The following is a 25,963-nucleotide window of genomic DNA, read 5'->3' as shown; positions in this document are numbered from 1 at the left end:
CCTACTAGATGTCGTTCAGGAATGTCATCCCTAGCAAACTTGGTGTGTGGCTCATAAGTATGCCATATGTGTGAGTCATGGCAACTGCCTGGGCTACATGCACTGTCACTGGAGATGATTCCTTGGACATTACAGACAACCTGACAGTTCATAGAGGGGAATCATTTTCTGCTGCTGCACTTCCTACCTGTTGACTAAGTGAGTGTTTTATTTCCATGTATATGCAATCAATGGGCACCAGCATTTTGGGGAAATGTGCTACAGTATAAAATTCCTGCATGGTTCTTATTCCCTCCTGTAGGGTTCATAGGAAATAGATATGCTCTCTTTCATATCATTGAAAAACTGATGTAATATTCTACAGGCTAATGCCTGCGATGCTCGTAATACATCCCCTGTGCTTCACCGAAAAGTACCAGTAGCCAGTGCATGTAATACTGAACATACCTTTGTTTCCACTGGGATGGGTTCTCCACGATTTTCCTGGGACCTGAGTTGGGGTTTGCAGTGGTTGCATATTTTCTCTAGTGCTTTCCTGTCCACGCTGTATTTCACAACAATTTCTGTTTCTTGCTGTCTGTGTAAGGTCAAATCAGCTCTATACTTCCTTCTTCTTCTTGCCCAAGGACTGGTAGCAGCAGCAACACCTTTATTTAAAGCCTGTTGCACATGCAGCATAATAATAACAGCAGCAACCTCTAACATACTCTTTCTAAGTGTAATCATACCTGTATTCCAAAGAGTTTTGTTGTACAATGCAAAAGCCTGCACTGAGTGTACATGATTGCTTTATGGCTTCATGCCTAGCTCCACATGTTGGATTGGTTACTTAGCATGTACTTCAACTCTTAATGCTGTCATTAGCATATTCTGCCATTTCTCTTTGCTTGGTGGCACTAAACATCATACAGAGCTGCTTAATGAGTTCCAAATTATGCTCCTATTGAGTTGCTGGTACACTATGCTGCTAATGAATCTAGACTATGATTTCTGTATTCCATTAGATTCACATATGGTTGTTTCTGCATAATGCTTCTTTGCACAAAAGTCAGCACAGAGTTCCACAGACTACTCCTATTTCCTACTCTAAGTTTAAAGGCTCAAGATATGATTTTGCATGTGCTAATACTTTGCCATCAATTGCACAATTCAGCTTAGCAGCTCTGCTCTTCTTATAGCTTCATAGGTTCATAGGTGTTTGCAAAGCTAATGATCACAGGGGCATTTTTAAGCCTAGCCATGCATCCCAAATCTCTAACAAATTCTTGTACCCTTAATAAGTATAAGCAGGGTATTGGAGATAAAACATTCACAAGCAGGGGCCTGGTAAAACCATCTACAGGCAGTCTATGTCCAATAGCTATATAGGTGCCAAACCAGGGATGAATTTCCTGTTCCTCGTCCAACTGTCCAAGTTACACTTGAATTGGGTTAGGGAGGAACTCTTCTTCATGTGGATGGTGAGCCTGTCCTAGAGAAGGGATAGTGTCTAGGATACATACCTGTTTCTCCAGCGGGTCCTATTTATATTACAGGCAAGATTTAAGTCTTTAGATCTGGTAATTATGGTGCTGTTTGTTTTGTGGATATGCAGCAGGTCCATCAGGGAAGAGTCTGATGATGTCTTGTATGCCAGGCATAGATGTCCCCTCAACAGCTTGTAGGTGACAGAATACAAGGATAAGACCCTGAGGCTGTCTGCATAGGACATGTTACTTATGCTCTGTGCTCTTTTATTGAGGAACTCCTGTGGACTTTCCAGTTGTTGGATGTGGCTGGTTAGGTACATACCAAAGCAGACATTGCACTCAATGATAGTGCTGATGAATGTTAAATACAGTGGAATAATGATTTCCTTGGACTTAAATGCCATACCTTCATTTATAAGTTGCACAACATAGAATAGTTTTCTTACTATTGTCAACCCGTGATGGTCAAAGGCTAGATTACTATCTATGTGTGTGCCCAAGTCCCTGACTACTGGGTCAACGTTTGTTGTAAATATTTATTTATTTATTGGCATTTGTTTACCAGGAAAGTCCACTGGGCCATAAAGAACCAATTTTCAGTGGAGGCCTGGGAGAAAAGCTCCACAAAAGGCAATTAATATAATATAATGGGTCCCCTTCGAATGGTCGACATTTCACAATGTTGACATTCATATGGCTGAGACCATATGATCGACATTTGAAATGTCGACCATGAGGAACCGGAATCTCCCTACAGTGTGGAATGGAAAGATTTCCATGTAGTGTGATCTCAGAGTTGGTATATTTAAGTTCTGGGGGGTGGAGGGGGCAGAGCCCCCCACAGGGGGTGCAGGGGGCAAAGCCCCCCTGCTAACAGCATTAAGGTAAGTTTTTTTTTTTGTTTTTTATGTTCTAGTTGTATGGTCGACATTTCAAATGTTGATCATATGGTCTCGGCGATATGAGTTTTGACATTGTGAAATGTTGACCATATAAGTAGACCCAATATAATATATGGTACAGAGATGTTTGGAAGCAACAACTGTTATTAATAAATGACATAATTTTAAACAAGCAGTATAAAATGCAATATAGTACAATGTGAAAACATGGCTGATGTAGGAGGCAATGTAAAATGCAGATATCGTAAGCAGTTCCTGGAAAAGACATAATTATAATAAGCAGTATAAACATAGTATAGTGCATTGTAGACATTTAGTGATGGAAGGAATTGAAATATGACACAGGAAGTTGAGAAAGGTTACTCCAAAATATATATGGTTTTGGTAGAGCAAAATGAGGTATAATTACAGGTTGGTTACAGTGAGTTAGTGATGTTTCAGCAGTAGATACATTAAATGTAGAATGTGAATAATAGTAGGGAGAATTGTAGTTAGTAGTAGGGAGAGAATAGTGGAGTGAGTGGGAGGTGCAAGAGGGAATAAGATTTGAATAGGAGGAATAAGTTGGAGTAAGTTGGAACAGGGAGATAGATAGGTGATAGATAGGTGATAGGAGTTAAGTTATGATAGGTACCAGGAGTGTATGACTTCCCAAAGGATACTATTATGCATTTCTTGGCAATTAGTTTTAGTCTGTGGCTCTGACACCAGTTATTTGGCTGTGTCAGCCCTTCCTGGAGAACATTTATTTCAGTGGGAGATTCTATGACTGCTCCTAATTTTCAATCATCTGCAAATTTAGTTAGCCACAGGCTATTGACAATGACCTTGATTTTAGAGAAATAAATGCCAAACAAAAGCAGTCCCGGGACCCATCCCTGAGAGATTGTGGACAGACATGAAGCATGTTTGGAGGATACAGGTAAATAGCAATGACAGAGGACCTGATAGGTCATGTTTCATGCAATTTATAAGGTATCCCGAGATATTGTCTGGGCCCATTGATGCAGTGTCCTTGGCTTTAGAGAAAGCATTAAGGACCTGCTCCCTAGTGATAGCAGCTGGAGTTATATTTCATGGTTTCCATGAGGAAAGGTTGAGGGGGTAAGGGGAGTAAAGTTGAAGCTAAATTTGTCTGTCAGTACATTTTCTGTTTTCTGGCTGATTATGGGTTGCTCTATTAACAATTATGTATTGCCTCTGACATTGCAGACATAGCTAAAGAATGTCTTGTGGTTGTCTTTGGCCTGGGAGGTCAAATGTACCTCAGATTTGGCTTTGGTATACTTTATTTGTCATAGGTTCATACGTAGGTACTATGCTATCAGCCCAAGGGCCTAAGTAAGCCTAGCCAACAAGGTTCCCTGGCTTATGCCACCCAAGAAAGTTTATTTCCTGTGTCTCTGAGCAGAGCCACAGAAGTGATCCCTGAGGTGTATTTCTTATTTCCCATCCACTCATCAAGATTTGTCTTGAAGAGTGCTAATGAGGAACTTTGCTTGACATAGATGGGTAGCTTGTTCCAGAGTATAGGATGTCTCTGGGACAGGAATCTATCCCTCCAGAATGTCCTGTTTATTGTGGTGACAAGGTTTTGGTCCCTAGAGCACGTAGCTTTGAGGGATTGGGATTTCTTTAGGTGTAGCATGTCTAACAACTCCGGGTTTAACATAGCTTTATATGTTAGGCAGAGATCTCCTCAGAGTAGGCAATATGCTACAGAGTAAAGCTGGAATTTTTGAGATGGTCAGTGTAGGGCATCTGTTTGAGGCCAATAATCCTCTTTGTGAGGTACTTCTGTGGCCTTTCCAGCTGCTGCAGATGTCTTGTGAGGTACATTCCAAAAGGGGCATTGTACTCTATAATGGGTCTAATGAGTGCCTAGTAGAGGGGAACAGTGACCTCTTTTTTCCTGGATGAGAACCCTTTTGTGATGAGGTGTGCCACATAGAAGGATTTCCTGACTATTGTGGCAATGTGATTATCAAAGGAGAGACTACTGTCCACAAGGTCTCTTACCACACATTTGGCATTAAGTAGACTGCCGTTTATGTGATAGTTCATGGGTACAGAGTTTTTACCAAAGGGGATGACAATGCACTTTTTGGCATTGAGTTTGAGGCCATGCCTCTGACACCAGGCATCTGTCTCAGTGAGGCCCTTCTGTAGGATGTCCACATCAGTTGTGGACTCGACTATTGCTCCTAGTTTGCAGTCATCTGCAAACTTCATTAGCCAGAGGCCTTCTGTGTTAGCCTAGGTAAGAGAGAGAGTAATCTTGGCTTCAGAGTTAAAGAATTTCGTGTTACGGTAAAGGAGCCCTAGTTTTGAATGTGTCTTTTTGATACAGTTATTAACATGCAAGTCAAATTTAAGTTAGCTCAAGTTTAGTCAAGTTTTTGTGTTTCTATGTGTGGATTTTGGTGGTATAGGTTTAGTGGGACTATGTGATGAGTATGGTGTGGTGCAAGTGTTTACCTTCTCCTCTTGGCTGTCAAGTTCAGTCTTGGTAGGAGAGAGATTTACCTCCAGTTATGCTAGACAAGTGCATCTGTCACAGGTTGTGGTGTTGGCTGGTAGGAGGAGAGGGTTGTCTGTGTACATGAGGCAATTGTTACATTGCCCGAAGATGCTCAGATTCATCAGATAGACAGCCGAGAGCACTGGGAGCTGACCCTTGGGCATGCCTGAATAAAAATCTACTTTCCTCGAGACAAGTGAAGAAAGTGAGTATAAGAGCTGTTTTTCTCTAAGCAAGTGAGGAAAGTAAGTACAAAAATTGTTTTCCTCTAGGTAAAGAGGAAGGGTGAGTGCTGTAGTAATTTGTAGCTTATTTAGTGCTGACAACAAGTTTTGAACAAGTTCTGAGCACGAATAAGCAAATTCAAGTGCTAAAACTAAGAATCTGTACCTGGATCTTGTGGTAGATAGGTTACCTAGTGCTTACCACTCCCATTGATAGAATGCTTCCCTCCAACACAGAAAGGCTTGGGGGGCTCAGAAGCTTACAAACAGTCCTGGATACAGCAAATCTGTATATTGACTAGACTAGTTACAGGAAAGCTGGGAAACAAGCACAAACGACCAATAAATCTAAAAGTGAAGGAAACAGTCCAACAGTATGAACAGTAACACAAAATCTATTTCCCTGGCGATGGAATCAAGGTGTCAGAACTCTATTTTAAAGTTAACATCAAAAAAAACTTTTATTATAATTTGTTAAGCGCTTTCATCTAACAGTAACTAGATTTCCTCAGAACAAATGACTGCCTTTAGGCTTACAATATATATAGGGTGTATAATTAAATAATTGTTTGATTAACCAATTTGATTTCACATCATTTAAAGTGCTAGTGCAATAAAAACCTTAGTGACAATGTTAATAATAGTATTAAAAAGTTTAAAATACATGCTCTGATTTAAAAAATAATGACATATTGTATAAATAATTCATTACATTTCCACATACTTATGATTTGTACATTTTCTAATACTTATATAAACTAAACTAATATAATTACTAAAAAAATTAATGAATAAGTGCATATTAATAGTCACTATAGTACTCATTTCTAATAAAATCATGGACCTAATGGGGGGAACCCTTACACTTCCACTATGTGTGCAACTTGATGTCAAGTGTAACTAATACAGTGAGGGTGATACCAGTTGGAGAAATGACTGGCACCTTATATAACATTTATCTTGCCCATAGTTTGGGTTACTGAAATCACTGTACTACATAATACAAAATAAAATGTAATAATGTGAAATGTATTAACTGCCAGTCTACCCATCATTGACCAAGATAGGTTTTACTGATATATGATCATTTAGTCCTGGTGGAGTGGATGCATTTATAGTATAGTATATAAATCAAGACTGTACTAGAAAATTAGAAAATGTTATGAAGACAGAAATACATTTCAGGAGAGGAAATTGTAGAACTACCCATTTAGTCTACTTAGCTATGTGTGCCAATTGTCATTGTTACTACGTTGGAAAAACAGATAGGAGTTTAAGGGAGAGGATATATGATCATTATTATTGTATAAAAAAGAAGGACGCTAAAAATGCCCTGTGGAGACATTTGCAAGACAGCACCAGTTGCAAAATGTTTTATTTTGCCATACTAGATATAGCTATAGCAAACCCCAGAGGAGGAAACATTAGGAAAAAACTGGGGGAGTTGGAGACTAGATGGCAAATAAAACTAAATGCATCCACTCCACCAGGACTAAATGATCATATATCAGTAAAACCTATCGTGGTCAATGATGGGTAGACTGGCAGTTAATACATTTCACATTATTACATTTTATTTTGTATTATGTAGTACAGTGATTTCAGTAACCCAAACTATGGGCAAGATAAATGTTATATAAGGTGCCAGTCATTTCTCCAACTGGTATCACCCTCACTGTATTAGTTACACTTGACATCAAGTTGCACACATAGTGGAAGTGTAAGGGTTCCCCCCATTAGGTCCACGATTTTATTAGAAATGAGTACTATAGTGACTATTAATATGCACTTATTCATTAATTTTTTTAGTAATTATATTAGTTTAGTTTATATAAGTATTTGAAAATGTACAAATCATAAGTATGTGGAAATGTAATGAATTATTTATACAATATGTCATTATTTTTTAAATCAGAGCATGTATTTTAAACTTTTTAATACTATTATTAACATTGTCACTAAGGTTTTTATTGCACTAGCACTTTAAATGATGTGAAATCAAATTGGTTAATCAAACAATTATTTAATTATACACCCTATATATATTGTAAGCCTAAAGGCAGTCATTTGTTCTGAGGAAATCTAGTTACTGTTAGATGAAAGCGCTTAACAAATTATAATAAAAGTTTTTTTTTTATGTTAACTTTAAAATAGAGTTCTGACACCTTGATTCCATCGCCAGGGAAATAGATTTTGTGTTACTGTTCAAACAAGCACAAACATGGGCTTTTAAACCAGAAAGTTGAAAGAGATGGAAAAACTGCCCCAACAGCCAATAAACTACAATTTCTGGGCCAGAAACCACTCTTGTGGTAGATAGGCTACCCAGTGCTTACCACTCCCACTGATAAGCTAGAAGGCTTTCCTCCATCACAGAAAGGCTTTGGGGTCTCAGAAGCTTACAAACATTCCTAGATACAGCAAATCTGCATCTGGACTAGACTAGTTACAGGAAAGGTGGGAAACAAGCACAAATGCGGGCCTTAAAACCAGAAAGTTGAAGGAGATGGAATAACTGCTCAAATGGTGAATAAACTACAATTTCTGGGCCAGAAACCACTCTTGTGGTAGATAGGCTACCTAGTGCTTACCATTCCCACTCATAAGCTAGAAGGCTTCCCTCCAACACAGAAAGGCTTTGGGGGCTCAGAATCTTACAAACATTCCTGGTTATAGCAAATAGGTATTTAGACTAGACTAGTTACAGGAAAGGCAGGAAGCAAGCTTAGAATTTTTTTTTTTTTTTTTTGGAAAGTGGGAAGGGAGAAAGGAGAAACAGAAGATAATTCAAAATTGAGGACCTAAGTGACTTGCCCTTGACAAATATTCTCTCTGTATTAGGTAGAATGAGCTAGTGACACTAAACTGGAATAGAGCTGGGATAGAGCTGAACAGATGGGACTGGTAGGAGTGTCTGAAGTCAAAGTATGATCTCACTGTACTTAGTTGAGTGAGTAAATGAGGGGGCAGAGTTGTGTTTTTAGTCTGATGAGAATGCTTTTATCCTGCTGTGTGCTACATCTCCTAGTTTTTGTCATGATTTTCTTCCTTCTGTTAAACAACCTATTGATGTTGTGATTCCACCAGGGTGGTTTGTTTCTTGAGTCAGTTCTGTACTTCTTCCTGGTGGGTAAAACTGCTTATGTGATGATATTATAAAGCTTGTGTAGGGTTTCTGTGAACAGTTCTGAGTAAGCAGCGGTGTTCTCAGGGTTTTTGGGGCCTTGAAAATTTGTCAGGTTATCACTTAACAGTAGGAAGTTAGCTTTAGCGTAGTTCCTGAAAATTCCCGGGTTAGCTGTGGTTCCAGATTTTATTTTTACTTGACCTTATCAGAGAAGACATTACTCTAGGGGGGTGTTCAGCACTCTCCCATATTAGTGAGGACCAGATTCAGTATGTTTACACCCGAGGTTCATGTACTGGCAATCTGATCCAGGGAGCTTGTGTTTAAAAAATCCAGGAATCTCTGTGCCTGTATGTTTGGTGTTGTATATGATTCCCAGTTACTAGTAGGGTAATTAAAGTTGCCTATGAATATGGTATTGGGTTGGATGCTGAGTGTTTCCACCAAGTCTAAATATATGTTATGGGTTTCCTGGGTCATAGAGGGGGACCAATATCTCACAAAGAAGTGGTATATGATTCTCCCTTGATGATATAAGCATGGAGAAGCTCAAGTGCATTGTCCTGTTTGACCAGCATTGAGCTATATTTATTTTTATATAAATCAAGCTACCTCCACCTTTTGTCCATGTCTGTGTAGTAGCTAGTTTAATTGTGTGGAAAGCATTATAGTCTTGCATTGCCAGTGTGCTCTCTCAGGCTTTAAACCATCTCTCATGTACTGCTTAATTGTTAGCATTCTCTATGGTGAGGAGAGCTTGTATGGAGTGGAATTCTTTGTTTAGACTTCTAGCACTCAACAGTAGCACCTTTATATTTTCTTGGCTTTGATTTGCTATGTCAAAAGTACTTTCAGTCTGGCATTGCCTAAAAAAGGCACTATGAAGGTGGGCAATGTTTATCTAATATTTGAAAGCCTAGAAGGGAGAGATGCAGACTATCCCTTGCAAAGCAGTATTGTCTGTTAACATTCTCCTTCCATGCTGACAGATATTGAACCCTCTAGAATGACACCAGAAACTAAGCCAATTATTATTCCTGTTCATATTGTGGCATCATCCATGAAGAAGGTAAAATGTTGCTCAGTGCTAGCCTCATACCAGCCTAGGACACCTATTCTGAGAGCTCCATGGTGTCTCTCTTCATATAGTCTAGGGAAGTGCATCTCAGGTCATTTACACCCACATGAACTATGACTAAGTCATACTGGTACTTGTGGTCCAATGACCTGAGTGTATGTGTAAATGTGGTGGATCCTGGCCCCTGATAAGCAACCGACTTTGACCTTTTCCTTAATCAGTATGGTGATAGGGCATCAGTGTGTCTTACAATGGAGTCTTTGATGACCAGAGTGTTGGATTGTGTGGTGACCTGCCTTATGGGCTTAGAAGTAGAGGGTCCATGAAATGTGGCTGTATATCTTGATACAGGTGTTGTTTTGAAAGAGTGCTTTCTGAGCTGCTGAGGGTATTTTTATTCTGTCTAGGAGGTCTTTGGGATTTAGGAAGAATACATTTAAGTGCCTCAGCATATGTCGGCCTATGTTTCTGCTTTGAACTGTGTGTGACTGGTGCAGTGTGTGTGCTACTGACAACCTGATTGACAATTAGGAATGCTTTTATGTGAAAGGTTTGCCTCCAGCGACATTGTGCATATACATCTCTCACATATCATATCAGTTTGTTTGAGAATTAATTGATTGTCAGTAAACATGAGGCAGCTTCTACATTTCCTGAGGTAGCCCATATCAACCAAGCTGGTAAAAAAGATAGTGAGAAAGTTCATGTCCATGGCAACAGTCCTTTTTTATTGATTAGATGATTGGAGTCAGAATAAAGTAATGTCAGGAGTATCTGGTTTTCAACTCTCAGGGCAGTGTTTGTCATCACAAACTAGTTGCCCTGTATGCAACTAGGTATTGGTAAAATTTCAGGGGTGCTGTTACAGGAAAAATGTCAACTCAAGGTGTCTGCATCTATACAGGGCACTGCCAAACAGTTGAGGGGAAACTGATAAGTAGACCCTGATGATTTAATGGTTGAAGTATTTAGGGGGGTATTCTGAATTTAGTTTAGAGAGCAGCAAATCAAGCAGTACTTACTGAAAACAAAGAATTAGCTTTGTCAAGAATGATGATAAGAGGGAATTTGCCTGAATGGCTACTGCCTGTCTACTGCTAGTGCTGGTCTCACCAAGGTTTCATGTCTTTACGTCGAAGGATACAATGCTCATTTGCTCCTTCTCTCACCAAAAGTAAAACAGTAGCACCGAACCAAAATGAGACGCAGGGCATAGGGTCTTTGGTGATCAATAATCTTGCCCCATTTGATGCAAGGGTTTGTAGGCTTGTTGCAGCTATTTTCTGGTAGATGTCTTGAAGAGCAACCAGACTAATTAGGATGGTCCAACTCAGACATTCACTGCCTAATCACAAACAGTCAAAGATCAATGCACTCTGCTCCTTCTCTCAACAGGAACAAAATATATGCACAAATTCCAAGTTGGCACCTATGAAACAGTTATTATTGACAGCAGTCTCAAGGAAATAATGTCCCTATGCTCCTTTTCTCAGCAGTAGCAAAGCAGAAGCACTAATCACAAAATTAATAAGATGCAGAATGTGGACTCTCCAATAATTGGCTGTCTTGAACTAGATGTTGCAGATTTTAAATGTAAGATAGAAAAATGGGTTAATATCCTAGAGTTGCAGTGTGCAGTGAGCAGTTAGATATAAAGAGGGTAACTTAAGCTTTAGCTATCTAAATGGGGAGGCACTCATTTAAAAAAAAAACAAGCTAGATTAGAAGGGGGTGGGCACTTTGCATTCTGTCTCTATGGAATACAATGGAATGGCCAATACATTTAAATAGTTGAAGGGGAGTGATTTTACAAAATGCTAATTTTGTGCTTAATCACAATAGCCAATGAAAGAGGTGAGGGAAGGAATCATGTGGTCAAATTAACATAAGGGGTAAATAACTAGAAAGACAGCTGATTTTAAAAACACAGCAACATCAGGGTGGGAGAGTGGGGAAAAATGTAATTTCTATGTGACTCACAAGAGACACAGCTGTGTTATTTCCCTAGTTTAAATAAGCAATTAAAAGCACAATACATTAAAAGACAGTGTAAAGAAAATAAACCACAATATACAAATAGAAGAAGGCTGGAACAATAAAAAATACAAGAAAGCAAAAACAAACAAAACTTTCCCTCACTGCAGTTTGCAGCAGTGTGTGAGTGTACTTTTCCAGTAAACCCAGCAGATAATCAACATACAGATGTTGCAATGTAACACATGGGCTTTTATATCTTTGAACACAGACTGAGATGCAAATCTGCAGCTCTAACATTCATCCAAACTCTATTCTTGAAACCTTACCTGCCTAGCTACTACATCTGTCAGTAAAAATAAATAAATAAATAAATAAATAAATAAATAAATAAATAAACAGAACAAATAATTTGTCATTTTGCACACTGTTTGTATGCCTGCATTGAATTTTATCAACAGGCTACCTTGATTTCAGAGTGATAATGACTCAGTTCAGTTGGTTGGTGTATGTCAACTCTCCAATGGTTACACTTGCATCTGTGTTACAATTTTGGTTAGCCTATTCACACAGAATCCATCACTGTTATTCTGCAGTGCACTGTCCTTTGTAGGAGTTGCCTTTTTGTGTTGCCAATTCATATTGTGCCACCATGAGACAAGATGTGTGCAATCATCCTGACCTGGAATGAAGTGGCAGAAAATTTTGATTGCTTTACATCTGTGAATTTCTTTAATATCCCATACTGTGAAACATGTACATATCCCTCACATTAATGCACTGTACATTGGCAGCATCTAAATCTTAGTAGAGTGTTTTAACGTTATTCTTTGCATTCATATGCATTTATCTGAAAACCTGCAATGCATAGTGCCATCTGTTCCAAACAATGAATTTGCAACAAGTGCAAATGTGCTTTTTCACATAATTTAACTCAGACTTTTCCTATGGAACTTGTGACTAATATTGTGCTCTCTCTATCGTGTGATTAGATATGTAGGAGGTTTGAAGTTCAATGTGGGAAAGTTGTCTGCATGTGTGTGTATAACACTTTGTGCTATATCCACTTCCCCGATGGGAATTAATTTCACTTTGCATACAACATCCTTATCCCAATTTTAACAGAAAAATCCTCTCTGATCTCACTGACGAGGCATTCTGTCAAATGTGCATGCTTAAGAGTCACACTTCTCCTGTGGTGCTTGTGACTAATACCCTCCTTTATAAATTATGTAGCTAGATAGGTAGGTCATTTGATACTCAATGTGGCAAATTTGTGTGTGTACAACTTTGTGCTCTATCCAGTTCCCCTAAAGGGAGTCATTTCATTTTACACACACCTCTCTATCCAGCTTTTAACAGAAATATTCTCTCTGCAGCACACAGATGAGATCTTGCTGTCAAAAGTTCACTCTGTCCCCTTAAGAGTCAAACTTCTCTTGTGGAGCTTATGACCAATACTCTGGTCTCAATGTGTGCAACTAGATAAGAAATTCAAAGCTCAATGTGGGATTTTTTTGTGTGCATGTGTGTGTGTATGTGTGTGTGTGTAGCACTCTTTGCTGTACCCACTTCCACTGAGAGGAATCCACTTCAATTTAAACACAGCTCCCTTATCCCACTTTTAACAGAAACATCCTCTCTGCAACACACTGATGAGTTTATTCTGACAAAAAGTGCACTCTGTCTCCTTAAGACTCAGAGTTCTCTTGTGGCGCTTGCAACAAATACTGTATTCTATTGACTGCATAATGAGATTGGTAGGAGATTCAAAGCTTTCTATTGGAATTTTGTGTGTGTGTGATATGGGGGAGGATTTATAGAATCAAGTGAGCAAGTCCTCAAATACAGGTGTATTCAATCATCTTCAACTCTGGAGAAGTATTCTAAACTGCTAAAAGACTCAACTATTCCCTTATTCTGCCTTTCACAACCACATCTTCTGTACAACAAACTGATAAGGTAATTCTTTGTAAAGCGCACACTCATACTTTAAAAGTCAGACTTCTCCTGTGCTGCTTATGTTTCTTTTAATGTTTTGTGTGGTGTGAAAATAGTTAAGTGCAAGGTTCCAATACAGCAGTGATTAACTTCTACAACTGTGTGTAGCAGTTAATGAATTCAGGACTGGTTTACAAATATTTGCAGTGGTAACATTTACAACCCCGTATGGTTGTACAAATTATTTTAATACACACATTTCCTTGGTAATATACTGCTGATATCATCCCTTCATTGATGCTGGATGCCTCATTTGTACTCAGAATTCTCCTGTGGTGCTGCCTGCTGGCAATGTTCTGTATAGAATGTGTAACTAGCTAAATAGGTGGTTTGAGTCCATCCTTCCTTAAATAGTGTGACTGTGATTTCATTTACAATTGGCTACCTCACAGCTACCATTTATATATGCTTCCACTTATGAGCTGTATTTCCAGTGGCACAGTGTTAAACTAGCAAATCCTAGCTTCCCCAAGGAAAATATTTTTGGCAACACAATGATTACATAATACTACCATACCTGCAATATCTCACAGTTGTAGTGCGACTTCCCTGTGGTATGTGACTTTGATACTGTGCTTTCTACATTGTGTAACTACATATGTAGGGTGTTTGAGACCAACTGTGAGTGTGTCTTTCACCTTCATACTGTGTATGCTACTCTTTAAATACATATATGATGTGTAGCTGCAGGGTGTTATTGTGTACTTTAACCACTTTTTAGCATAAACATCCAGCTAATAAACAGTGGTGATGTCATTTATTCAGCTGCACACTATCACAGTTGTTCCTCAACATGTCAGGTGCTGCTTGGGATTTGGGCAATAATCTGTAGACTGTGATCTTGGGTAGTTAGTTCAGATCCAGCAATTACTGCTCAGACTATGTTGTGACAGTGTTATTGTGACTGTACATGTCACAAACACTATTGTCAAACACATCTGCTGTGTACATGTATAGATGTTGATTCCTCTAACAAAATCCTATTATAGTATATCACATAGCAATACTTTTATAAAGGGTAATAATGACATGACATTTTATTTACGTAACACATGTAGGAAGTGTTATCCTCTTGCATGGGGGAATGAGGCAACACTATATGTGTTCTTGCCTTAGTACAGCAGTTTCAGGCACACATATCCCTTGCAGCAATAACATGATGTAATACCTTGATATACCAACATATCTCTCAATTGTAGTTTAACTTCTACAATGGCACATTCGTTCTCTACAATATCATGCATTTTCTCACAATATCATGCATTTCTGTGAAATGCTCAGGTGTTCAAAACCCACATTCAGTGACTGTTAGCATTGTAGGGCCTTACACTGTAATGCAAGAATGGGATCCACCACAGTTATAATGTGCACATTTACAGTGGGAGAGGTCTTCCCCATCTCTTGACCTCAAAAAGATTGTTTACAAGACATGTATATGATGTAATAAGTTTATAGGTGGAGTGTCAAACTTGTGCTAAAACTTCCACTGTGGTGCTTGTGGTTCTTCCTCATGGAATTGGGCAGTAGATTTGCATAGCTTGTGGTTTAAATCCCACAAAGGATTGCACACACAAAATAATTGTATCCAGTTATTCAGATCCATATTTATGTTGGACAATGATATACAATATAATCATGTGTTTTGATTGCATGGCAGTATAATGGTTATTCATGCCATGTTGTAAGTGCTCCCATGGCATGTGTATTGAGCACTGGCTTATATAGTATACCTACACAAATAGAATGTAGGTCAGTTCTGGGCCAATGTGGGTACTATACAACTGAAACAGCTTCCTTGTGAAAAAGTATTGATATTGTTCTGGTCACTTTGTGGACAGTAGAATGTGCAGCTTCTTTTCAACATTCAGACTATATCAGATTGTTCAAATTATTGTCATAATTCCTCTCTTACTGCACACATTGATTTCAGTTATTTTTGACAGCCTCCATTGTTATTTCCTGTGGCACATGCAGTCAAAGCAGAGGTCTGTAAAGAGCCTAGTATCATATGCAGATGTTTGAATCTTGTAACATCTGTCTGTCAGATAAATGTCTCAGACAGTAGTGGCTTACACATAGACAGTAGTTATGGCACAGTTAGAGGGACATCTTTTTCATGCTATTACTCTATAGTGTAGGGCATCCATAACCCTTATTATAGAATAGTGCTGCAAGCCTTTCCAGGTTGTTTTTCATGGCACAACAGATATGTGCATTTCTGTAGTGTCCATGACTGGTATGCATCTTTCTAATATCTGTCCTGGCATGTGTTCAAAAATGACATGATGTGAATGTTTAGAATGTCATTCATTGCTCTCAGCCATGAACTATTTCCAAAATAATTATGGTCTGCACTGCATGTCTTCATCTAATCATTTCTTTATTATTGCAATTGTTTTTGTCACACTGTGCAGCTTAATGGCAGATGAGGGCATCCATAAAATGTTTCTTACTGTATAGTATGCTTCCAGATCATCAGAAAGTGTGATGGAGAATATAGCAATGGAGTTGACTTGCATACATAAAGTCCCTATGTAAATATTTCATATGCAATAACTGCAGTCTATGCATTTACCCCAGAGTGTATCTTCTGCCCTTGCTAAGTGTTACCTCAACTCAGCATTATATTAACATGTATACCACATTAACTTTCCCTTGTTATGTAGTAGCTTTATATCCCTCTCATATCCAGTGTTAGCATATCAGTTTTTATTTATGTGCATAAGTCATGTATTGTCACTGAGATAAATTATCATTGCATCAATATGGCAGGATTATGTTAGTACTGTTTCTCTGAGACTTCTTCACCACATTTGCCTGTAGTATATGAATACACTTTCCTTATCTCCCCTCCTGTCTTAATTGCATCTGCTGTATAGCCAATGTTATTTGTGTGCAATTTCCCCATCTCATTTCCCCTTCTTTAGAATTCTTTCACTGTACCTATCCTTAATATTTCTGGGCTGCAGTGTGTGCTTATATATTAGGATAGCCTATAGGTAAGCCACCTTCTTGGCTCGTGCTTGCAAGCATCTTTCCATGGCCATGAACTCTATTTCTGGCCAGGAAAAGGTGTTTGGAAATCTGAAGGCATGATGAACAGCATGTATATTCGATTAGAACTGCTGCTCATCATGCAAACATTCTTAAATCATTTAGGATTAGCACAAAGCCTAGATGATTGTTAAAGAATCCTAGGGAAACGGCATGAAGTACAGTAACTGGATTTGTTATTGACTATATTATCTCATTTTACCAAGCAAATCAAGGTAGGAATTGTTGCTGATGAAAGATTTGCAAAATTTCAGTTATCATTACTCCATGTTGTAATGTAACCTGTTTAGACTGAGTGAAAGCTTTAAAAGTGAAACCAAGAGTAAGTTTTAAGCTTTTGGTTAGATAGCAAGCATCTTGGTTGGACTGCAAGTGTGGATTCAATGTCATGCTATACTGGACTTAACAACTAACAAAATGTTCCCTGGGATTCCGCAAGCTCTGCACAGTGTGCAGGAATAGTGCAAGAGCTGCTGGAGGCAATACGGACACTGAGAGATCTAGGAACGAGCTCCTGGGATGTGCATGAGCACTCCTGCACTATTTCTGCATGGATACTGCTCCTGTATGCTAATTACCCCATTTGCAGGTGAAAAACATGCAAGTGAGGTGAATTAGTGATCCAGGAAGCTGGCAGCCGTTCATGCAGGATTAGTGTAACTTGTAGAAATGTACTCGGTTAGTAACCGAGTACATTTCTGCAAACTACAAAATGGAGCCATGACAGCTCCAAATAATGGGTGTATATAATGTGGAAGGCATGCCAATGGGGAAATATATGGCCATTGGCATGAAAAACAATTTCAAAATAACAAAAAATAACTTTTATTTCTTTTTGGCCGATTTTGGTCATTTAAGCATAGGACAGTGGCGCGCAAATGGGATTGGCCTGAAAATAAAACTAAAACCTTGAAAAAGGCGTTTTCTGCAAAATCACAATTTTGCCATTATAGGCAATGGCAGGCAGAAGACAACAAGGCCAGTGAATAGCGGTTGCTAAGGGGGAAGGCTCAGTGTCAGACTTGTAACTAGACATTAGCAGGCAATTCTATGCAAATGAGGGGAATGATACTGAATCACAGATTTCCCCTCATGGCTAGCCTGCATCCAACCGTGTAGGTGCAGGAAAACCATAGTGCAAGATTAAGAGTTAGCTGACATCATAGAGGGGTGTGTGAGGCATACTGTAAACTTATTGTAGCTCTGTGGCTCAGGTTTGTCCTTAGCTTAGTAGAGCTAAGGAACAGGGTGTGTCTGAAACTGCCTAGCACTCTTCACATTGCCTAAACAGGTGAACCAGGTTTTAAACAAACAAACAAAAAAATTAAGCCAGGAAATAGCAGCTCTGTTCACATCTGAACGCTTTGTTTATACGGCACGCCTCGGGGCTTAAACAGGAAGGCAATGGGAAGGGAAAACAGCAGTAGGAAGATAATTAAGGAGAACTCGCATAGCTGGCAGGTGAAATGTATTAGAATCAGCCAATTACACAGGCAGCAGCCCAGCCCAGCACACTACTATAAACTATGCAAACACCTTTCCGTCTGGTTTTTCCCACAAACTCTACACCACTGGTGTACACAAACAGGGAAATTATACCTAACAAAAGCAACAAAATGATAGTGGCTGCATTCACACTCATAAATCAACATGTGGAAGAGTCTGAGGGTGGTGAGGATGAGAATGCTGTTGACCGACCCACAGTGAGGAGAAGGAGAAGAGTGTACAGACCCATGGTAACCTACCAGAGGCTACATGAGCTGGTGATAGTGGAAAGCTATAGGGTGAACAGGGACCTCCTACAGCAAGTTGTTGAGCTGTGCCAGCCATGCCTCACACATAGAACCGACAGATGGGAACCCATCTCAGTGGATACCAAGGTATGTGTAGGCTTATGAATACTAGCCACAGGAACCTTCCAAAGGCCAACTGGGGCTATCATGGGGATCTCACAGGCATCAGCATCCAGGGTACTCCACCAGTTCCTGGATGCCATGTCAGCACATGCCAGTGAGCACATATATTTCCTCAACACCCGTGAGGGGTTGATCAGCAATATGCATCTCTTCCACCAAATAGTAGAATACATTGAGGTAGTGGGTGCTATAGACTGCTCACACATACACATCAAAGCACCACCCAGTGAGCGGGGTAGGGTTTACATTAATTGCAAGGGCTACCTCTCCATCAACTACCAGCTCATGTGCAATGCCCAGGACATTATAATGAATGTGTGTGCTGGCAACCCTGGAAGCTATCATGACTCCCACATCTGGCATATGACGCAGCTGTACCAGGGATTTGCCAGTGGGGACATCCCATATGGCCACCTAGTGGTGGATACTGGTTATACACTGGAGCCATGGCTGATGACATCCATCAGAAATGTACACACACTCGAGCAAGAACTCCATAATGAGGCACATGCACAGACCAGAATCATAATAGAGAGTGTGTTTGGGATGCTCAAGTCATGGTTCCAGTGCCTAGACATATCCAGTGGAGCCTTGCAGTACTCACTAGCTACATGTACCCAAATTGTCATTGTATGTGCTATGCTACACAATATGATCCTGCGGAAACAGCTGCAGCAAGAACAGCATGGGGAAAGGCCACAAATCCCCCCACCATTGCCAAGTCCTGCACAGGAACAGAGTGACTCGGAGGAGGAACAACCTGAGCCTGCTTCAGTAGGCAGAAGGAGGCATGCCCAGTATGCCCAGGCCTTGGCAAAGAGGCAATGCATAGCACATACACTGACATGGTAGAAACACAGGGAATGACACCTCACTCCAACTCGCACATACAGTAAAAGGGATGCCAAACATGACAAAACCTGTGCTTAACCATCTATAAGGAGTGTACTATGTGCATCCAACATAGTCAGCCCTCCAGCACCATCTTCAATATTGGCACAGCCACAAGGTAAGTCACACTCACTATCAATTTCTGAATGCAGTAGTATGTTCTGCTATCTATACCTATAGTATGGACGCGAGCATGTTAGGGAATCAGGTGGCTGAATGGGATGCCAGCGGACAGTAGACACCTATATTGGCAGCATGAAATCCTTAACAAATATTGGTGTCAACATAGTAGGCAGTACTAGACAAGGTGACAAAACCCACTGCAGCACATGTGGTGGGCCAAATGTGTGTCCATAGGACACACACATGCATGTCAGTGAGGCTCACATACCAAACAACAGTCTCAGCCAGCAGAACAGGTGTAGACAAACACAAAGAAAGGCTGTGCTAAGGCCTCTGATTGATGGCTATGGAGAACAGCCCCCCTCCAGACCTATACAGACAGATTACAACAGGTCAGGCAGTGGGATGTTAGCTCTGAAGGGTAAGAAGTCTGAAACTGAAATGTAGGTCAACAAAACCTAAGAACTGTAGTACACTGATATGCCTCTAGTCTGCATGACAGGTCGGAATACAAAATGAAATGGAGTACTTGAAATACCAGTACAGTCATAGCTAATGTTTACAGTTGTCAGGTGTGCCCCCCACCCCCACAATCATATGCAGAAATGTAGTAGCATATATGTATAGGTATAATAACAGTGGAACAAAGAATACCCGAGCTGGAAAAAGTAGCAGGATAGATTGTAGCACGTATACAATATGCAGGGCTCTGTGTATTAGGTTGTTCTGTGTTGTATATTGTGTGAAAGTGGTCAGCATGTAGGCATGGAGGGTTGTGTCCTGGTGGCCAGTGACCAGTACTGTTGATGACAGGGCCAAGCTCTCACAACTGCAGTGCCAAACACAATGCATCCCAGCAAGACACAATCCAGCAGTAATCCATACTAATTGTTCGGATGTAATATCTGTCACCAACTGACACATGGAGATGTCATGAATGTGGGCCTAGACATACAAACATTACACAGGTGGAAGTACCCTAGACAGAGAGTGTATAAAATGTTATTGTCAAATGGACACACCTTTGGAATTGTACATACATGTTAGCAGCACATTAGTTGGCTGTGTAGTATGGAATACTGATGTCATCTGGCCAAACACCGGCAGACCACAAAAGGCACAGGTATGAAGTACTGAGAAACTGCTGATGTCCCTGCACAATCCAGCATAAGTGGAATGCCCCATGTATATCTGTGAGTCAGCTGCAAGTAGTTTCCATAGCACACATGCACCCAGCTCACCTCATCATCAGCCACAGGTACCTCACAGGTCTTATCCCTATTGTTGGGAATGAATACAGTATGACCCCCACCTCTGTATAGGAATAGCCACAGAATGCAGCATGCTGAAGAGGTGTCCCATGCAGGTGTGTCCCTATCTGTAAACAGCACCCTGCCAACATCCACACCAATGAATCAGTAAGGACAGAAACTATTGACATTAACACCTTGCACACCTACCTTGTCACAACAGGGGAATATAGTGGCTTGCAGCCTGGGACTGTAGAGGTGACACAATGCACCGGCCTACTACAGATAGCCTGCATCAGTACCAAATGCCCTTACAGTCCTCTGACAAAGGCCTGTGTCTCACCCGTACTGCCAATGTATGTTATCTCATGGACTCCCAAATAACAGCATAACACAGTCCAAAGAACACAAATGCAAGGCCATGTTGACAAATCCCAGTAGCATGTCCACCATGTCTTACTGAATGAACTGGGGACCAACCCCTAAATACTGATGGGATGAAGTGATAACTATAGGGATACTCATCAGATAATGTTTGCATAATGTTCAGAAGAGGATAGAATAATGGGGGGGGGGTAGAAGCATGGATGCCATGGAGTGCGTGAAGTCTGAAACTCAGACATGTGCACATACTATCCCTGCCTGCAAACACAGGAATGGGTGGCTACAAACCTACTCATAAACCACAATGTGAAGGGGTAATGACCAGAAATAAGAGCCCTGCTTCTGGGTAACCTGTGTGAATCTGTACAGCTGTGAGGTATGGCCACAGCAGTATACGGCCATACTGTCACGTCAATAGATGTTCAAGCATGAGATCCTCAGACACCACAGTACCAAGGTGCTGAACCATTTACACAGACCCATCAACAAGTGTCTGTAGCTCCCCTCCAGAATGGCATGATTGTGCAAGACTATGTAGGCTGCAGACCACAATACTGGACACAGCTTCATTCATCTTGTGTTCCCCAGGAAATTACTGCAATCAAATATGTATACCTGTCAGTGATTGATGACATAAAGCATCACAATATAAAACAGTATATATGTCTGAATATCTCTGCTAATACCAAAACCATGCAGCAGAAGCAGCACAGACACAATTAGTTACAGTATCCCACTATCCTTAGCGCATTGTGACCCCATATTGTCAACCGATCTACAGATATCTTGCAGAAATAGGTTGCAAGCTGCAGGTGTAGAACACAAAAGCCTGCACTGGAGTACAACCTACCTGGAATGGATTCACACATTTAATACAGAAGGTCATACTGGGCATGCTCCCACACTTAGAGAAAAGAAGCCCATGTCTGACAGCAAAATACTGGAAGTTCATACTGGGCATACTCCCACACTTATAGAAATAAAGCCCATGTCTGGCAACAACAGTAGACTATACATATCTGTCAGTTACAGATGTTTGTGCACACCAGTCATGCTTTGCACACACATCGGATAGGAATACACACATATATCAGGACAACACACTATATTAAGCCAAATTTACACATACATAGATGTGAGGAAGAGAGTGACAGACAGTGACAAAGAACTTCCCATCATGAGGCCTGTCCCACCCAGCACACATCCAATTGACCAATACCACATGATGTACAAATGTTAAATACTAAAGACATTTGCTTCTGGTATCCCTCAGCACTACAGTGACGGTGGTGCTTGTGATAACTGTGTAACATTACTGCACAAGTCATTATTCATCTAACAGTTGTATACACATTCCTTTTAAATGTAAACCTGTGTGTGACTGAATGTTGTGTGTATGTTTCCAGATGAATGGTATATGGCCCATTCACACACACTGCACTCCCCATTGCCCTACGTTGTCAAGCCTGCTAATGTCATTCACCTTGAAATACACCTTTGGGGAATGAGTAGCCCTATAAGCTCCGTGGTGCAAGCTATAACTGCGTAATGCTGTAGTGTGATGTACTAGTTAGGTAGGAGTTTTAATCCCAGACATGAATACTGTGTGTGTGTATGTGCGTTTGTAGGGATCTATGCTTTTAAGGCCATTCATAGTCACTACACTTTCCATTAGTAGCCCTATAAGCTCCAGGGCACATGCTACAACTGCGTAATGTTGTAGTGTGATGTACTAGTTAGGTAGGAGTTCTAATCCCAGACAAGGCAACTGTGAAACTCTTTGTGTGTTATTGTTTGTCTGTGCAGGGATCAATGCATTTGAGGCCATTCACAGTCACTACACTTTCCATTACCCTACTTTGACAAGCCTGCTGATGTCATTGACCTTGAAATACACCTTTGGGGAAAGAGTAGCCCTAGAAGCTCCATGGTACATGCTATAACTGCATAATGCTTTAGTGTGATGTACTAGTTGGGTAGGAGTTCTAATCCCTGACATGGCAACTGTGAAACTCTGTGTGTGTGTTTGTTTGTGCAGAGATCAATGTTTTTGAGGCCATTCACAGTCACTATACTTTCCATTGCCCTACTTTGGCAAGCCCGCTGATGTCATTCACCTTGAAATACACCTTTGGGGAAGAAGTAACCCTATAAGCTCAATGACATGTGCTATAACTGTGTAATGCTGTAGTGTGGTGTACGAGTTAGGTAGAAGTTCTAGTCCCAGACATGGCAACTGTGAAACTCTGTGTGTTTGTTTATCTGTGTAAGGATCAATACTTTTGAGGCTATTCACAGTCACTACACTTTCCATTGCCCTACTTTGGCAAGCCTGCTGATGTCTTTCACCTTGAAATACACCTTTGGGGAAGGAGTAGCACTATAAGCTCCATGGCGCGTGCTATAACTGTGTAATGCTGTAGTGTGATGCACTAGTTAGGTAGGAGTTCTAGTCCCAGACATGGCAACTGTGAAACTCTGTGTATTTGTTTATCTGTGCAAGGATCAATACTTTTGAGGCTATGCACAGTCAATACACTTTCCATTGCCCTACTTTGGCAAGCCTGCTGATGTCATTCACCTTGAAATACACCTTTGGGGAAAAACTAGCCCCGTAAGCTCCATGGTGCATGCGATAAATGCAGTACACTGTAGTAGCAATACATAGCTAGGTAGGGGGTTGAATCTCAGCACTGTTAAGTGTGTGTATGTGTGTGTGTGTGTGTTTGTCATCAGTATCATGTGTGGAGGTAGCTGTGATTGTGTAATAACAGGACTCATTGTGGGGTGGGTTTTGCAAATTTCTTATATGTTTATATATCATAATGTCCACCTTACAAGGACAACAGATGTCAAACAGCAGAGAGGCTGGTGTAGACAATCCATAACCCTATATGTGACATTATGGACTGGGGAACAATATAGGCAACCCTTGTATCATGCAGAGAAAACTCTCCACCCATGTCTCATACACAAACACACTTGGCTAGGCAACAACCACTATACTGGTAGTTCTCTGCATATTGCCCACAGATAGTAACCATGGTGTGATTGCTGTGGACTACACAGGACATGTCACCCTGCTCCATCCCTACAATAGGCAAATAATTGCTTACAGTGGTTCTTTGCTATGTTCCCCACTGGACGCCTCCAACAACTGTAGAGTCAGCAAATGTAACCCACAAAGGAAATACCATGCCTTATACAGATGGCCTGTATGGACAGATGCCAATAACTCCAGTGAACACCTGTATCATTCTGTCAATGTAGGTGCAGGATCAACCTGACATTTCTCACCACATGAGGTCAGGAATGCCACATCATATGATAACAATCTGATCACACAACATGCCCCAGACACCCCAGGGATACTTCCACATGTCACAGAACATGCATGTGTGACATGTGCACATCCCAGACATCATCCATGTTATGGAATATAGAACGCATACATGGCAAGCATTGTACAGCACTGACCACACACAATAGTAACCCAGATGAGTGGATGGTGAATACAATTCCCACCTGTGTGGGCCAATCCAGGGAATCCTCCCCTGAGCCACACTGCAGACCATTGTCATGTCATCTGATGCCAAGGTATGTCCTTTGTCTAGCCTTGTACAGCCTTCTGGCACAGTCAACCACTACACATCTGTAAAACAATGAACCCATGCATGTCAGTATTGGCAAATCTCTGTCTGTGTGTGTGTGGAGATTAATGATTTGGAAGCCAGTCACACTCACTACACCTCCCATTGCCCCACTGAAGCATGCCTTCTGATGTCAGTCACCTTGACATACCCTTGGCCCATATATCAGCCTGATAACCTCTGTGGTGCATGTGATACCTGCATAATACTGTAGTGTAGTAAACTAGTTAGTTAGGAATTCTAATCCTGACCCTGCCAACTGTGATAATGTGTGTGAGTCCCTGAGAGAGTGTGGTTGTGTCCTCCTTAACACCTGTTTTGTGGACAGGCACAAGTATAACACCTACCTTATCCCTCCTTTATCACTGTTGCTGATGTCACTCACCTTCAAATATACCTTTGGACAGCTCTCCAGCTTGTAAGCTCTGTGGCGCATGCAATAACTGCATAAAAATGTAATAGCAATACATAGTCAAGCAGGGGTGTGAAACCCCATACTGGTAAGAGTGTGACACAAACATGCTTAGCTCTTACTCTCCTACCCCCTTGCTTTCTTATTTTGTCTCTATCTGTCTCTCTCACTTCATCTCCAGTAGATTTGGAAAAGAACTCCTGCTATGCTTAGGCAGCAGCTTGTGTTTTGTAAGTGATGTTCATGATCAGCTGATGGCCTGTGCACAAATTGCAGTTCCCCACTAGCTGATTGCATGTGGAACAGCTGTGGTAACATTCCTATAGCCAATTGCATGGAAACACACTTCTATAACTAGAAACATCATGTAGGTGTTGGCACTTTTCATTCACTGCAAGCAGGACTTCATGTCAATGTTTGGCTAACAGCATCACAGAGGGTAGTGGGATATACCTCTTACAACATACACTGTGGAGACAGGCCAACAAAAAGGAGGGGGATGTTCCAGACATGAGGACAGAATGTAAGTCTTGATCTTCTACATTTGAAGTAATGTTGGTTTAACAGGGTTTGTGTGGATATGGCTGGTCTACATGATTTAATACCTGTCATGACAGTGTTATGTGGTTGAGGAAGCTCTCACCTGTAGGGCTATCTGCAGACTGGCCAGTGTTTGGAGTTTTACATGTGTTGTGTTACGCACAGATGATCTATCCTTAGTAATTCAGAAGCATACTCTGTGGATTGCAGTCAGTACATGGTGACAGCCATGAGAGTTACTGTCTTCATATCCCTCAGAAGATATATGTCACAACAAACCCTGTTACACCAGTAAATGTATGAGTTTATAACAGCAACATGTCAATTTGGCCCTGTGTTTGTGCCTCCACCCACAACTCTGTCAACCTTTGTACATATGCCATGCAATAAGAGGTGCATATGTTCAGTACACCATTATTTATTGACATCATACCTGATAACAAGCCA

This window comes from Protopterus annectens, chromosome 12.part0, assembly GCF_019279795.1.
Source record: "Protopterus annectens isolate FY-2018-M chromosome 12.part0, PAN1.0, whole genome shotgun sequence".
NCBI classification, from domain to species: Eukaryota; Metazoa; Chordata; order Ceratodontiformes; family Protopteridae; genus Protopterus; species Protopterus annectens.
This window is presented reverse-complemented; position numbering follows the sequence as displayed.